Source organism: Cavia porcellus, unplaced genomic scaffold (assembly GCF_034190915.1).
Source record: "Cavia porcellus strain 051 isolate PalLab524CR breed Dunkin Hartley unplaced genomic scaffold, mCavPor4.1 scaffold_17, whole genome shotgun sequence".
Classification (NCBI taxonomy): domain Eukaryota; kingdom Metazoa; phylum Chordata; class Mammalia; order Rodentia; family Caviidae; genus Cavia; species Cavia porcellus.
Genome location: NW_026947500.1, coordinates 58,817,625 through 58,833,024, shown reverse-complemented (window position 1 = coordinate 58,833,024; position 15,400 = coordinate 58,817,625). Strand labels below are relative to the sequence as shown.

The following is a 15,400-nucleotide window of genomic DNA, read 5'->3' as shown; positions in this document are numbered from 1 at the left end:
GTGGCTAAGCAGCAGGCACTCGAGAAAGACCCCAACCCCCAAACCAGCAGTGGAAAGGTATCCACTGCTGCCTGGATACCTTTCTAATAATTTTCTGCAGAAAGACGGTGCCATGGGATCAAGGCTGGCGCTGGTGAGTCCTCTGCAGCATCTCCTCACAGGCTCAGCCACGTGGCCCCTGCAGACCCAAACTGCCTCGCCTTCTCCTGGAGGGAAGGCCCATGAAACCTCGGCACCAGCAGAGTCACCAACAAGGCTTGTCCAGAAGAGGCAAGTGACAGTCACAGTCCTACCTCTCAGTGTTTGTCCTCCCCAGCCAAGCAAGGGCTCAAGGCTTCATTTCATCTTTTCTCTCCTCTTCTGAAATTTTCCCTGCAAGCCTTGCACATTCTTTCCTCCTCTGATTACCATTCTGCGGACCGGTTCTTCTATTTTGCTTCCCACTGCTCACTTTTAGGAAGTAATATCTCTAACATAGATGAGAGGTCCATCTCTTCTCAGTATATATATTTAAAAGTCTAGAACCCATTCTATTAATACATCTTTATTCTATTGGTCTCTACAATACAATGCAGCTGTTTGAGGGCAATATATATAGAAATTAAAGAACTGCTGCACATCCAGGAGGATGGTAGAGTGGTGAGCAGCAGAGAAACGGCCTCTACAATATTTGAAATCCGGACACCACAATACAGCAATGTGAAGAGGATGAGGAGGAGGGAAGTGGGTTCCTGGGACCCTGAAAGGATCTGAGGTGAGAATTACAGACTACGAGGAGAATGAAGAGGGGACCACAATGCAGAGCAGGGAGGTGGCAAGCACTGTTTTCTCCCTTAGCCCAAGTTGTTCTGGGAAAACGAGGGGCGGCTTGGACCCCCAGAGGCACAGGGACTACCGGTCACCCCAGGGGCTTCCATGGAGAAACACACTGAGAGAACAGAGCAGTGCATGCTGTGGACTGCAGGGGCTGGGAGTCATTCAGGTTCAGACGTCCCCCAGGAAAGGATGACTGGTCAGCAGCCTTTCAGGAAAGGGCCAACAGAAGTCACAACTCAGAACACCTGGAGGCCTGGCGCCATCTAGTGGCTGCAAGTGTCAGAGTGAAGCGCAGCCATGCTCAAGTTGGTCCAGGGAGCAGAGTTCAAGTCAGCAGCAGTCATTTGGGGTGTAGTGGGCTGAAAACCAGGTCCAAGCCATAGCCAGAATGCAGAAGTAGTCTGAACTTCAGGGAACTAAAGGCCCAGGCCTGCTGGGATTATTCACCACCACCGTAATTCTACTGCTGGTTTGCTGGGATCAGTCAGCATGGATATGGGCTCTCTCTGGCCCCTTATTTCTATGTTCCTTCCTTTGCTTTTTAATTTTTTTTAAATTTTTATATTTTTATTATTTTTGCTCTCTTTCTTGATTGATTGTTCCTGTTTTTATACTACTTGGTTTTTGTTTCTTTTCCACTGTACCTGTCTTTCTTCCATTCCCTCCTGGGCTCTTCACCAGTCTCCCAAATCTTTCTTTGTCCTCCAGCCTTGCTTCTAATCCCTTTCTCTTCTCTTCTTGCTCTGTTTTTTCTCTTTAACTCGTTTTTAATTTTCTTTCCTGAGGATAAAATTGCCTTTTAAGGCACTATGTACTGTACAGAATTTTCTCGTTTCTTTTAGATTTGCTTAGGTAACTACAAGTTCTTTTGGTTTTTTGTTTGTTTGTTTGTTTGTTTGCTTGTTTGTTTGTTTTTGGTCTTTTTCCTTTTTATCGGTACCAGGAATCGAACTCACGACTGTCTGCTTGCAAGGCAGGCACTTATGCCGCTGAGCTAAATCCCCAGCCCCGGTAACTACAAGTTCTGTTCATATGTATAAAGGTTGTAAATCAATAGTTATGAAGGTCGTCATTTTCTAGACAGGCACATGTGCCACAGAGCTACATCCCTGGCCCAAAGGCTATCATTTTTTAGGGGGTGTAGGATGGAATTATTACTCATTGTACTACTTTACCCAAGGTGACAAAACTGGTCTAATTATTTGTTCTTCCATATATGCCAAGAATGAGACTACCTGAGGATCATAAACAATACTACAGGCCAGTGCCAAAGAACCACAAGCTAGTAGCCCAAGTAGGCAGCAACTTCTCATCCCCAATAATTTGAGCAGTAGAATTTTACAACACATTCAACACCCAAAAGTCAGCTATAATTTGAAGACATCTCTAAGAAGCAGTCATTTCTTAAGAGTTCTTGAGAATAGAAATAAAGATGCTTACCACAGAATTTACAAGCATCAATGCATGAATTATACTGAAATAATAAACAAAATGAGAAGACACAGAAGCCAGAATCAACTCCTGCTCAGCAGTTCCCCAAAGGCAAATCCAAGGGATGATGAAGCAGAACAATTCAAAAGCAGCCTTTCTGGACTCTCTGAAGTGGTATCAGTAAAAGGAACAAAGCAGATGAATGAGGCTCTAGGAAAAAGTCAAATCAGAAATAATTTCTCAGATGACTTCAGAGATGATGGGCATAATGAAGGGCATAATTAGTGATTCTAGAGAAGATATACATAAAAAATATAGAGAAGTTCAGGAAAATGATGGAAACCATAAATTCCCCATATAAGGAAAAAAATGAAAACCATAAAACAGATTCACATAGATGCCTATGAGATTAAAAATTCCATTTAAAAGATACACAGGGGCATGAGACAATGTGAGGAAAGAATACCAAATCTAGAAAACAGAATTTTGGTCTGTGACCATGAAAAGAAAGATTTGTTAACAATAGAAAGGGATCACGAAAAATCAATCCACCAGCTGGTAGGTGCTTCAAAGAAGAATAAAGTAAGATTGAACAGAGTCAATGGCAACTCAGGAGATACTCCAAATAAGATTAAAAAAAAAAACTATTTACCAAAGTAATGGCAGAAAACTTCCCAAACATGAAAAACAATTTGAAACACAAATAATAGGCATATACAATTCCAATTAGCCATGATTTAAAAAATCTAGCCAAGTCAGACATGGTAACACACACCCAGAGTTACAGCGATCAGGAGGTAGGAGAATCACCATGAGTTCAAGGCCAGCCTGGGCTACATAGTGAGTTCAAAGTCATTCTACACTAGAAGCAAGACCCTGTACCAAAAACTAAAACCAAACAAGCAAAAACAAGTAAACAAAACGTAACCTAAGGCATATAATAGTCAAGATTCAAGAAATTCAGCACAATATACAATACTAGAAGCTGTTAAGAGAAAAACAAATCAACTATAAAGGAAGACCGTCAGAATCACAGAAGACTTCAGTACAAACCCTTAAGTCAAGGAAAGCTCGGAGTGAAGTATTTCAGGACCCAAAAGAAAACAACCTCCAACCCAGACTGATATATCCCGCAAAGCTATCTTTCAAAGTTGATAAAGAAATAAGATACTTCCACGACAAAGAACTGAAGAAATTCATGATCACTAAACTAGCTCTACAAAATATTCTGAAAAATATTTTAGAAAGAGACAAGAGTACAATTCCAAGAACACCAACGATAAGAAACCACCAGGAAAGGCAATCAGTTAAACAGAGGGGAATGGTAAGGAGCCAACAACAGGAAAATGCAACAGGATAAATCAATACATATCACTTATAACTATCAATGTAAATGGCCTCAATTCACCATTCAAAAGAAGCAGAGTGGGGCAAAATGGATGAACAAAAAGATCCAACAATATGTTGCATACAAGAAACACATTTAAACTCAAAAAGCAATCAAGGGACTGAAATTCAAGGGGGCTGGGGATTTAGCTCAGCAGCATAAGTGCCTGCCTTGCAAGCAGGCAGTTGTTGAGTTCGATCCCTGGTACCGATAAAAACGAAAAAGACAAAAAAAAGAGAGAGAGAGAGAGAGACTAAGGGGCTGGAGATTTAGCTCAGCGGCATAAGCACCTGCCTTGCAAGCAGGCGGTCATGAGTTCGATCCCTAGTACCAATAAAAAAAAGAGACTGAAATTCAAAGGATGAAAAACGAACCCAGAAAAAGGCACAAGTAACTAGTTTATTTGTAGACAGTGAACTTCAAGCCAAGACTGATCAAATGAGACAAAGAAGGCACTACATACTTGCTAAGAGAAAACTGCAAGAGGGAAAGATCATAAATATGCATGTACCAAATGCCAGTGCATCCAACTATATTAAAACATATTAACAGACATGAATAATCATAGTAACAGGGGATCATAATACCCCACAGACAAAAATAGGCACATCAACTAGATAAGAAATCAACAAAGAAGTATCAGAAGTGAACCAAACCTGTGAACAAATGGATTCAGTAGATATGTATAGAGTGTTCCATCCTACAACATCATAATACACATTTTTCTCAGCTATGCATGGGATGTTATGGTATCCAAAACAGAACGCATATTAACCCACAGAATACGCTTAAGTACATGCAAAGGAACTGAAATTATTCCATGCATACTCTCAGACCATAGGGTCCAAATTCCCATACCCATTCATGATAAAAACCCTATAGAACATTGGAATACATCACCTTTATCTCAATTAGTTAAAAGCCAGCTATGACAAACCAACAGCCAGCATCATACTAAATGGACAAAAATTGAAAGCTGTCACTCTAAAATCAAGAACAAGACAAGGATGTCCCCTATCACTACTCCTGCTCAATGTTGTTCTGGAAATAATGGCCAGAGAAAACAGAGAAGGGAAATACATAAAAGGAATAAAGATGGAAAAGGAATAAATAATTATTTGTGCATGGCATGATACTCTACATAGACAACACCAAAATGTCCACCAAAAGACACCTAGATTTAAAAACCAAATTTTGTACCACATCTTGGTTAAAAATTCATTGTATTCCTATATCCAAATAATGAAATCAGAGAGAAAAATTAGACACATAATATCTTTTGCAATAGCATTCAAAAATTAGGAATTAACCAAATGAAAGAAGTAAAAGAACTTACCACCCAAAATTGCAGTAGTTGTAAAAGGGAGACTGAAGAGGATGTCAGAACATGGAAGCCTATTCCTTATTCTGGGGGTAAGAACCAATATAGTGAAACTGCACATACTCCCAAAACTGCTATACGGATTTAATGTAATCCTGGTGAAAATACCTACAGCATACCTCACAGAGTTAGAGCAAACATTTCTAAAATTGATTTGGAACCAGAAGAGACATAGAATAGCAAAAGGAAACCTGGACAACAAAAGCAAGGCAGGTGGCATTACAATCTCTGGCTTGAACTTATACTTCAGAGCTACTGTGAAAAAAACAGCACAATACTGAGAAGAGAAGGAAAACTAAGCAAAAATAAATATATACATAAATAAAAAATAACAACAAAAGAAAAGCAGAACCCAGGATCAGTGGAACAGCACAGAGAATATAGAAACAATTCTGAACAAACTAAACCATAATGTTTCACAAAATGTTCAAACAATCATTGAAAGAAAGCCTCTTTAATAAATAGTGGCGGGGGGGAGGGAAGCTGGCTTTTCCACATGCCAAAGACTAAAACTAGATCCATATCTCTCTCACCATGCACTAAAATTAAAATCACATGGATCAAAGATCTAAATTTTTTTTCTTTTTTCTTTTTATCGGTACTGGGGATCGAACTCAGGACCGCCTGCTTGCAAGGCAGGCGCTTATGCTGCCCCATCCCCAAAGATCTAAATATTAAAAGAAACACTAAACTTGCTGTAAGAGATAATAAGTAGAAATCCTGAAGACAAAGGTGTAGGCAAATACTTAATGAACAAAACTCTAATCTCACAGTAAAATTCACAAAACAATCAACAACTGGGATCCTATCATACTAAAAAGTTTAGCACAGCAAAATAAATCACCACCAACAGAGTAAACAGACAACCCACAGACATGGAAAAAATTTTATCATCTGTTCCTCAGACAAACAACTAATGTTGAGAATATATAAAGAACCCAAATAAAATCCGACCCTTCAAATTTAAAGCCCCAATCTAAAAATCGGCATCTGAAATGAAGATACACTTCTCAGACCAAGAAACACAAATGGCAAATAACTACACGTAAAAAAGGTTCAAGATCACTGGTCACTTGAAAGATGCAAATTAAAAAAACACTGAGATTCCATCTCATTACTGTCAAGAAAATGTGGCTATTGTCAAGAAATCAACAAATAACAAATGCTGGAAGGCCTGTGGGGAAAAAGCAGCCCGTATGTCCTACTGGTGGGAATGTAGACTGGTATAACTACTGTGGAAATCAGTGTGGAAATTTCTCAAAACCTAGGTCTACAGGTTCCATTTATCCCAGGTTTCCCTCTTCTTGGTATCTTCCCAAAAGAATTAAAAGAATCACCACAGCAATATATGCATGCTCATGTCTAGAGTAGCAATTGGTAATAATTAAATCTTGGAAACAAGGCAAATGCCCATCAGCTGATGAAGGGATACAGAAGGTATGGGCTTTTTTTTTAAATATAAAGGAGCGCTACTCAGCCATAAAAAGGGTAAGCTTGAGAAATTTCTACGTAATGGATGAACGCTGAGACTATAGTCTTAAGTGAAATTAATCAGACACACGTGCTCAAATATTGCACTGTTTATACGTTGTGAGAAACTGAAAGTGTATATTTATACTTGGATTGAAATGTGTATTAGATATTGTGAAATAGGAAGAAAATATTCAAATGAGAAGGGGAACTAGGGAGAGGATTGGGAGTAGAAAAAAGGCAGAATAGAAGGAAAAATGAAAACAAAGCTTTTGTAAATAAGGAAAAGATGAGCAGCTGAAGGGAAGAGAGGGAAAGAGGAAAAAAGAATCAAGTTGTATCACATACAGACACAAATTCCACACCATGAAGGTTAGCATTATGCATATCTAAAATGTACCAATAAAATTCATTAATTAAAAAGAGAAATAGAATAATTCCTGGCAGGACCAGTGGCTCAGAGGTAGACCATTTGCCTGCATAAACACTTGGGTTCACTCTAAAGCACTGGGGAGGGAGGAGATGGGAGACAGTAAATAATTCTGCCATCCAGTCAGATGCCAGATGGAGCCCCAATCTGACTTCCTTAGCCTACTCCTATTTTCTGACCATCCAGATCTTTTAGTCTGCACACAGCCTCTTCAATCACCTCTGCCAAGGTAAAAGTTCTTTCCTGTTTTAGTTCTCAATCCCCAGACAAAGACTGATGAGCACCACCTACTCCCTCTCTCTAAAGGAGGCTCGCAGGTCAATCTACGTATCTTTGGTGAGACACTGTGCCTTACCTAATCAATCTGTGCCTAGTAATGGCTAGCTCCCCTGCCGTGGAAATGATGACTCAATACTCAGGATTCAGCTCACTCCCCAATTTTGCCACTTGACAAGAGTCCAAAACACTGCAATACACACACATGTACCACGTGCATGTGCACAAAGACTATGCACACATGCTGCTTTAGGGTGCACCTTTATCGTATCACCTTGTACTTAATTTCTTTGTAGCTCCTAGCACTAACTGAACCTATTTTACTCACTATTTTTCTATAAACTATGGAAAACGAGAAATCTTCTGTCTTGTTCTTCTGGGCTTTTAGGTCTCAGGGGAGGGGCTTTAACATAACAAGGACATTTAATAAAATTCTGATAAATATGTAAGTAGCCAGCTAGATATAAGGGTGCGTAGCCAGAAGTTTCTGCTCTTCACTGGTATGGGTAAAGAGATGTCCTGACTTCAATATCCAGTCCAAGAGCCATCCTTAATGGCAGAAACCTCGTGTGCTTTGTATTTCCATCAGCTTTTTCATAGGTGAAGAAGAGACTCGGAACAGTGACTTGATCAAGTTCACTCAGCAGGTGGCTGAGCCCAGGAGGGGTCTCTGCTGCTCCCCACACCCTCGAGTATCATATTTCCTGATGTTGCACCCCAATGATATACCTGAAAAACGAGGCAAGACATCATCCAAAAAAGAAAAAGAAGCGCTTTATTGAAGCTGGTACCCAAGATGAAAGCCCAGAGGGTTTTACAGCTAAGATGAGGAGACAAATGGAAAGTTACTGAGGAGGGAAATGTTGTCTAACCAGAGTGTAGTTTATGTTTAAGATGAGACCTGTGTTTCCGTATTGATGAGAAAGATGCAGAGAAAGAAGTTTTTGGAAATTTTATCTTACAACAAAAATGGATGAGTCATATTTTTCAAAGCACTCGTTTGAGGCTCATAGGCCTCTCTGGTTTTCTTACACTGAAATGTAAACTTTGTACATGTTAAATGCCTGGCAGATGGAGATTCAATTGGTGCTTTTTTCAATAAATAATAGCACCATTTATGACAAGCCAGAATCATAGGATCATCACATTAATATTTAAAGATATTTAAATACAAAATATGTATATAATAATATAGTATAATATATTAAATGTAAAATATGTTAATAGATTAAGTAAATATATTTAAATATGTTAATATTTTACAGCTTGCATTAATGTCATTGTTAGTTGGCATTAATATTTTCTAATGTGTTTCACGTCATTTTTTAAGAAGAACTGCGGCACTAGGAGAACCCAGAGTCTCACACGTGTTAGGAAGGTGCTCCATCTGCACGGCCCCATCTCAGTGGGTTTGAGGCTGCAGACAGTTTATGTGGCACACTTATTCTGAATCAGCTCTAACCTGGCTCTTTCACGTCTCTGCTCATCGCCTTAAGCTTGTTTCTGCGTGTCTCACATTTCCATTGCTTTGTGAAAACACAGAGCTGAAGAACACAGGTGACCGCTCTACCCATTGGGGTGCCGTAACATAACGGCATAGATGGAGCACAGTGAACCATTTGTGAACGACCCCAAAGCCCCAGGCAGAAACTAGAAGGTCACAGTGTCATGGGCATGATGTGTGCGTGACATTGTAAAGACTGTCCTGGGCAGAGAGCCGAATCTTGGGCAGAGACCCTAAAGAGGGCACGGGAGCACTGCGGGATCAGCTTAAAAATAGAACTGAAAGCCCCCAAATCACAAAGAACAGATGCCTTTAGGAGACGCCCTGCAGGCCTTGCTGATTCCATTCGTTCTGCATCCCAAATTATATATGAATAAAATAGAGATGAGGACCTGCCTCAGTCACCAGTGGGCTGTATCAAAACTGCATGGTCAGATACATAAAGAATACATGTAAGGAAAAATGTTTCAGGGCCGGGGATAAAACTCAGGGTCACAGCTCCTGTCTGAAAAGCATGAGGTTGTGGGTTCAATTCCCAGGGCAAAAAAAAAAAAAAAAAAAAAAAAAAGTTTTGTTCACACAAAAATGTGCTCAAATTTTGTTTTCATTTGTATAGATTTTATTTTTGCTCAATTTTTTGTTTATTCTCCTTGGAAATTTTTTGTCTTGAAGTCCTTCTTAAATGGTGGGGGAAAGCACAGAGATTCCACAGCTTTGAGAAGATAGAGGCCTATTTTAACTGCTGGTTTTTGCATGACACCCAGAACCTTGGTTGAAATTTTGCAAACATCCAGGAAGAATTTTTCTTCCTCTCAGCCTCTGCTTGAATTCATTTCATTCCTCTCCTTGTCCACACTGTATTTATGGGACTAATTTTTGGGGTGTGTGTCTCTGTCAATTGACAGTAGAGGCTTAAAAGTGAAATGAAATTAGCCCGTGGTTTTTCTTTTTTTTTTTTAATTTTATTTAAAAGGAAAAAAAGAATAACACAAAACAAAACAAAGCGGTGTAAGGGTACACGTAATACAGAACTACAAAAAAAAAAAAACAGTAAGAAATCACCAGTTAATAGATTACATATTATCATCTTAGAAACAGTTGCTCAAATCACAGTATCAAAGAATACAAAGTGGACATTCAAACAGTGAGACTGCAAACAGCTGTGTTCAATGATCCAACCAAAAACATTAATATGGTCAGCCATTTAACACCCCTAAACACACTTGCTATTATATCCATTAGAGCTCTTTTTTTACCCTCTCTTTTTTACAACAAAATTTTGAGATAAAACAGGACATAACAATATAACAATACAGGTCAAAGCATGACTGTTTCAGCAACCTAGTGCTTCACCACCAAATAACCCGACTTAATAGTAGTTACCATAGTGTCTGTCTTTTTCCTTGAAATATTTGGATAAAGCTTCATACACTATAGCTTCAAATATTTCCATATCAAGAAGCCCAGAATAAAGCCTTTCCAATTAATAAGTGAAAACTTTATAAGGCTTCAAGGCCACATAATGGGGAATCATGATTACCACATATTTTTATATATTTGAATCATTACTTACATTAGGGAAACTATTCGGTATTCACACATGTAAGATTGATTTATTTCACTTATGAGTATGGTCTCAAGCTGCGCCCATTTATTGATAAATATCTCAATGTGATCCTTCTTTATAGCTGCAAATTAAAACCACACTGAGATACCATCTCACTCCTGAAAGAATGGCCAGGATCAAGAAAACCAACAACAACAAATGCTGGAGAGGCTGTGGGGAAAAAGGAACTCTCCTGCACTGTTGGTGGGAGTGTAGACTGGTACAGCCTTTGTGGAGGTCTGTCTGGAGATTTCTCAAAAAGTTGGGATTGGAAATCCCATTTATTCCAGCTATTCCACTTCTGGGCATATTCCCAGAAGAACTGAAAGCATTATACCACAGTGATATATGTGCACCTATGTTTATAGCAGCACAATTTGTAATCGCCAGATCTTGGAAACAACTCAAGTGTCCATCAACTGAGGAATGGATAAAAAAGTTGTGGTATTTCTATACAATGGAGTATTATTCAGCTATAGCCCATGGTTTTTCTTTACTGGAGGTTGACAAAATGAAAATTCTGGGCCCCGTCTCCCAGTTCACTGGTACACAGTGCGGAGACCGTCTCCCAGTTCACTGGTACACAGGCCCAGGGTGGGGATGCTGGTGTGTGCAGAGTCCTCACCCCCTGGACCACTGGGCTCTTGCAAGGTGATAGCACAGAGGGAGAAAGCAGCCATCCATGGTGGCCAGGAGAGTTTCCACTTGAGTGCGCAGGCAACATGAGTTACAGACTTGGTCAAAGTTCCCCGTGTCCTGCAGTTTCAGTATCAGCCCATCACCCAGTGACCTCAGACACCCTCTCCCTCACCTACCTCTCTCTTCCTGACCTCCACATGCTGGATCCCTGAAGTCCCTGAACACCTTTCCCGAGTGCCCTCCATGGGGCTGCTGCCCCAGCTTCTCCCTGTGCAGGGAACATTTCTGCAGAGACCCTCCTGGCTCCTGCCTCGTCTTCTCAGGCTCTCTGTTTAAATGTCACCTCCTCTGTTGTTCTGGCCTAGACACCTGTGCCAAATGCCACCTGGGGGTTGGTGTAAGGACTAAAGGCAGAGCCTATCCAGCACCCATGGTGTCCCGGGATCCACACGAGGGACCCCAGGCATGCAAGAGGATGCTCTAATATATCTGTTTTTGCTTTCTCTGTGGTTATTTCACATCTGGCAAAGCACATGATTATTCTTTTTAGACACTGCTTTATTAAGATATGCTTCAGATTTGGCTAATGTGTGCCTGCTGGTGAGTATTTGCAAATGTATGTAACATCTTTAGCAAAACAATAAATAGGCACGTGCATTCCTCACTTGCATGTATTTCAGCCATCATTGGAATGTGAAAACTTTTGCTTTGCAGCAGTCTAGAGTCATGGCCCAGAATACACCATTGGGATCCATTCCTGCAGTGTAAGAAATAGGTCCCCAGCATTAACGGACATCACATGACTTCCTGGGGACAAGATTTAAAGTGGGACAGACATTCTGAACCGGGAATGGCACTAGGCATGCTATAGAGGGAATAGATGATAAGAGAGTGTTAGGGAATTAATTTATAGACCAGAAAATATAAATTGGATCATTTCAACTTACATGAGTGGCGTGCATTGGTGTGGACAGTACTGATGTTACTTTTTCTGTTTTATTGTAGTTGCATCCACCATGAGGAAGCAGGAAACAGCACCAGAATTTCAGAATTTCTCCTTCTGAGACTCTAGGAGGACCCAGAGCTTCAGCCCCTCATCTACGGGCTCTTCCTCTCCATATACCTGACGATGGTGCTCGGGAACCTCTTCATCCTCCTGGCCATCCTCTCCGACCCCCACCTGCACAGGCCCATGTGCTTGTTCCTCTCCAACCTGTCCTCTGTGGACATCGGCTTCACCTCCACCACTGTGCCCAGGACGCTGGTGAATATCCAGACCCACAGCCAGGTCATTACCTACACAGGCTGCATTGCCCAGATGTCCTTTTTCTTGCTCTTTGCAGAGCTGGACAGCTTCCTCCTGGCTGTCATGGCCTATGACCGCTTCATGGCCATGTGTCACCCCCTGCGTTGCATGGTCGTCATGCACCCATTGCTCTGTGTGGTGCTGGTGCTGGTGTCCTGGATGGTGAGCATCCTGTATGCCTTGTTCCAAAGCCTCGTGGTGCTGCGTCTGTCCTTCCGCACGGAGCTGGAAATCCCATACTTTTCCTGTGAACCCAATCAGGTGGCCCAGCTTGCCTGTGCTTAGAATGTCCTCAATGACCTTGTGGTGCATTTGGTACCTGTGCTGTTGGGAACTGGCTCCCTGCCTGGCATCCTGTACTCTTACCCTAAAATCGTCTCCTCCATGTGTGCCATCTCTTCAGCTCAGGGGGGCATAAAGCCTTTTCCACCTGCGCATCTCACCTCGCAGTGGTCTCCTTATTTTATTGCTCAGATCTAGGTATGTACCTTAGCTCTGCTGCCACCCACAGCTCACACTGAAGTGCAACAGCCTCGGTGATGTACACCGTATTCAACCCCATGCTGAACCCCTTCATCTAAGGTCTGAGGAACGAAGATATCAAGAGAGCTCTGAAAAGACTTTCCAGAGGGAAACTGAAAGCAAAGGTTTCCCTGCAGCCTGAACTATAGCAGGACCCTTTCTAAAAAAATAATTCGATAGCATTTTAGAGGCCTTTGGAATTACAAAATTGAAGGCAAAGGATGTAACTCAGAGATTTACCAGTTAAGTTTACTCAACTCTGGAGAAGATCTGCTGTCTGTGCTGTGTGAACTCTGTCACGAGACTGAGAGTGAAAGAACCCTGCCAGCTCAGCTCAGCACAGGGATTTTCTGGAGGTGTCAGGAGCTTTCTACACATCACAAGTCAGGACTTTGAAGACCCAGGAAGTGCCACACAGGAGGATTCCCCAGTGTCCACCTTAAAAACACACTCTACCCCTAAGGGGGAATAATGCACTAGGAGATCATTTCTCTGCAGGGCGTGAGGGTTAACGGAGAGGGAAACACTAAGTAGTCCTCCTGGACCACAGACCGGGGATACAGGACACAGACTCAGCAGGAATAATCACATGTCTTTCCAGGCAAGTTCACCATGGGCAATCAGGGATTTAGAGGTGGTGTAACCAAGAGGTGAGGGCCCGCGAGCAGGTATAGGCAGCCGAGACCCTCCCTGTGATGCTCCTCAGAGTCTACAGATCTGAGCCACCAAGGGCACTAGTGGTTTTTTATTGAGGTCTCAGGTTTACGTAGGGGAATCACCCTTTTGGTTTGGCTGCATCTTTTTGGGAGACAGAGCTTCTGTTCCCAACTCACCCATCCAAAGAAGGACTTGTACTTCTGCCCTGAGAACTTCCTCCTAAAGACTGCATCCAGGTCAGTCTGGGAACACAGTAGGGATGGCAGGGGAAGATAGGCAACCCATGACCCACGAGTGGGCCTGTGAAGGCTCCTGGGATTCATCCTGACCTAAACTGCAGTGGATCCTGCTGTGGCTGTTAGCTGCTCTGCTGAACAATTAACTCTGCAATGTTAATTCCTGATCTTAAAACAGATCTAACTAAGTTGGGTTAATTGTCAGCAATGGCTTGGAGGCAACAGGATCTCAAAGAGAAGAGACACCTGTCTCTAACAGTGTCTCCAGGAAAGGAATGTAAATCCAAGCACCTGACAGTTAGGGGCTTAGGTGAGTGGGGTGATGGTTAGGAGGGAAATGAAAGGGAACGAGGTCATCGTTGTGCTTAAGTTGAAATAGAGTGGACTTTGTTTCTGCATTGATGGGAAAGATGCAGAGGAAATACCTGTCCCTGTCACATCTTGCAGTAGCAGTTCTTGGGACCCCATTTTTCAAGCTTTATCTCCATCACGGGGCACTCACATAGAAACCATTTAGCAAGTGGGAAGGTTTGACTAGAGCCTTCTTTTGCAGTGACTGTAACACTTGTGAGGCTAAATGTGCTGAGAGTTTGGTAGTGAAGTCTCCTCTCTATTTATTACAAAACATCCCTGCCAGCCTTTCCCTCTCGTACTCTGCGGGAGGATTTTTGATTTGTTTTCCAATGTAGTTTTCCAATGAAGAATTGGAGTTTTAAAATTTCCCTTCACAAACCTTTTGATCTTCACGTTTTTTGTGTATGTACAGATGCATTTGCGGGGCATGAAAATGTATACTTTTTGGAGTTGGATGTGTCTTGGGTCATATACATTATTCCCACATTGCCCATTTTTCTGAAAGAACGAATTCAATAATTATGAGTCCTTCATTTTAATAAAAACCTAGTGAAGATTCTTCTGTATGTTTCAGGCTGGAAATCATAGTTTGCACATGAGCCCAACTTTTTTTCCGACTCTGTTCTTCTTTATTGCATCTTTGACTTTCTGTGGGTGGACACACTTCTGCGATATCAGGGTCATCACCTTCTGGAAGGCTGTCCTTCTGTTTCACCATTTCAGGGTGAGAATGTGTTTGGACCCACATCTTCAGAAGGGAAAAATTATAACGCTATGTGATATTCTGTCTACGTATTTTAGACTTCTTCTGGTAGTAAATTGTTTCCAGCTCTCTGGAAATATAATCTTGACTTAGAAATCCACATTCCTATCATAAAAGTTCTTATGATTTTAATGTCTGTTTTACATGTTTTAGATTTTCATTTGTGTTAAGCAGTGCATACTTCATGTATGTGTTCAACAACACAGGGAACTTTATTAACACGGGCAATCAATGCATAGTCATAAAAATAGCAAAACTTAGAAATCACTGTGGTACAGGGTGGAATAATGTCCCTGGAGGTTAACAGAAATCCTATCTTGATAGTTTTTTCCTCTTTCCCCTCTCCATACCTTTTCACCCCTTCTCCTATTCCAAGAATTCTGCCTTATTTCACTGTTTATTTCTAATTGGGCTTATCATATAAGATATTTACCTTTCTAGATCTGATTTATTTCTCTTTCTACTTTGTTCTCAACATCACCCAGTGTCCTTCAAATGACTCAGGTTCATTCTGTTTTATGTGTGAGTAAAATTCAACTGAAAGTCAGGATGCTTATACTACTTTAAATAACACAGTCATTGTTGTGTGAATCCTTAGCTTATGATTTGTTTTTTACATTAT

At 41.2% G+C, this 15,400-nt stretch overlaps 1 pseudogene; it reads left to right on the top strand.

The window, feature by feature from the left end:
* Nucleotides 1-112: 112 nt before the first annotated feature.
* LOC100725378 (olfactory receptor 7A17-like) lies at nucleotides 113-12,917 on the top strand (annotated as a pseudogene).
* The last annotated feature ends 2,483 nt before the right edge of the window (nucleotides 12,918-15,400 follow it).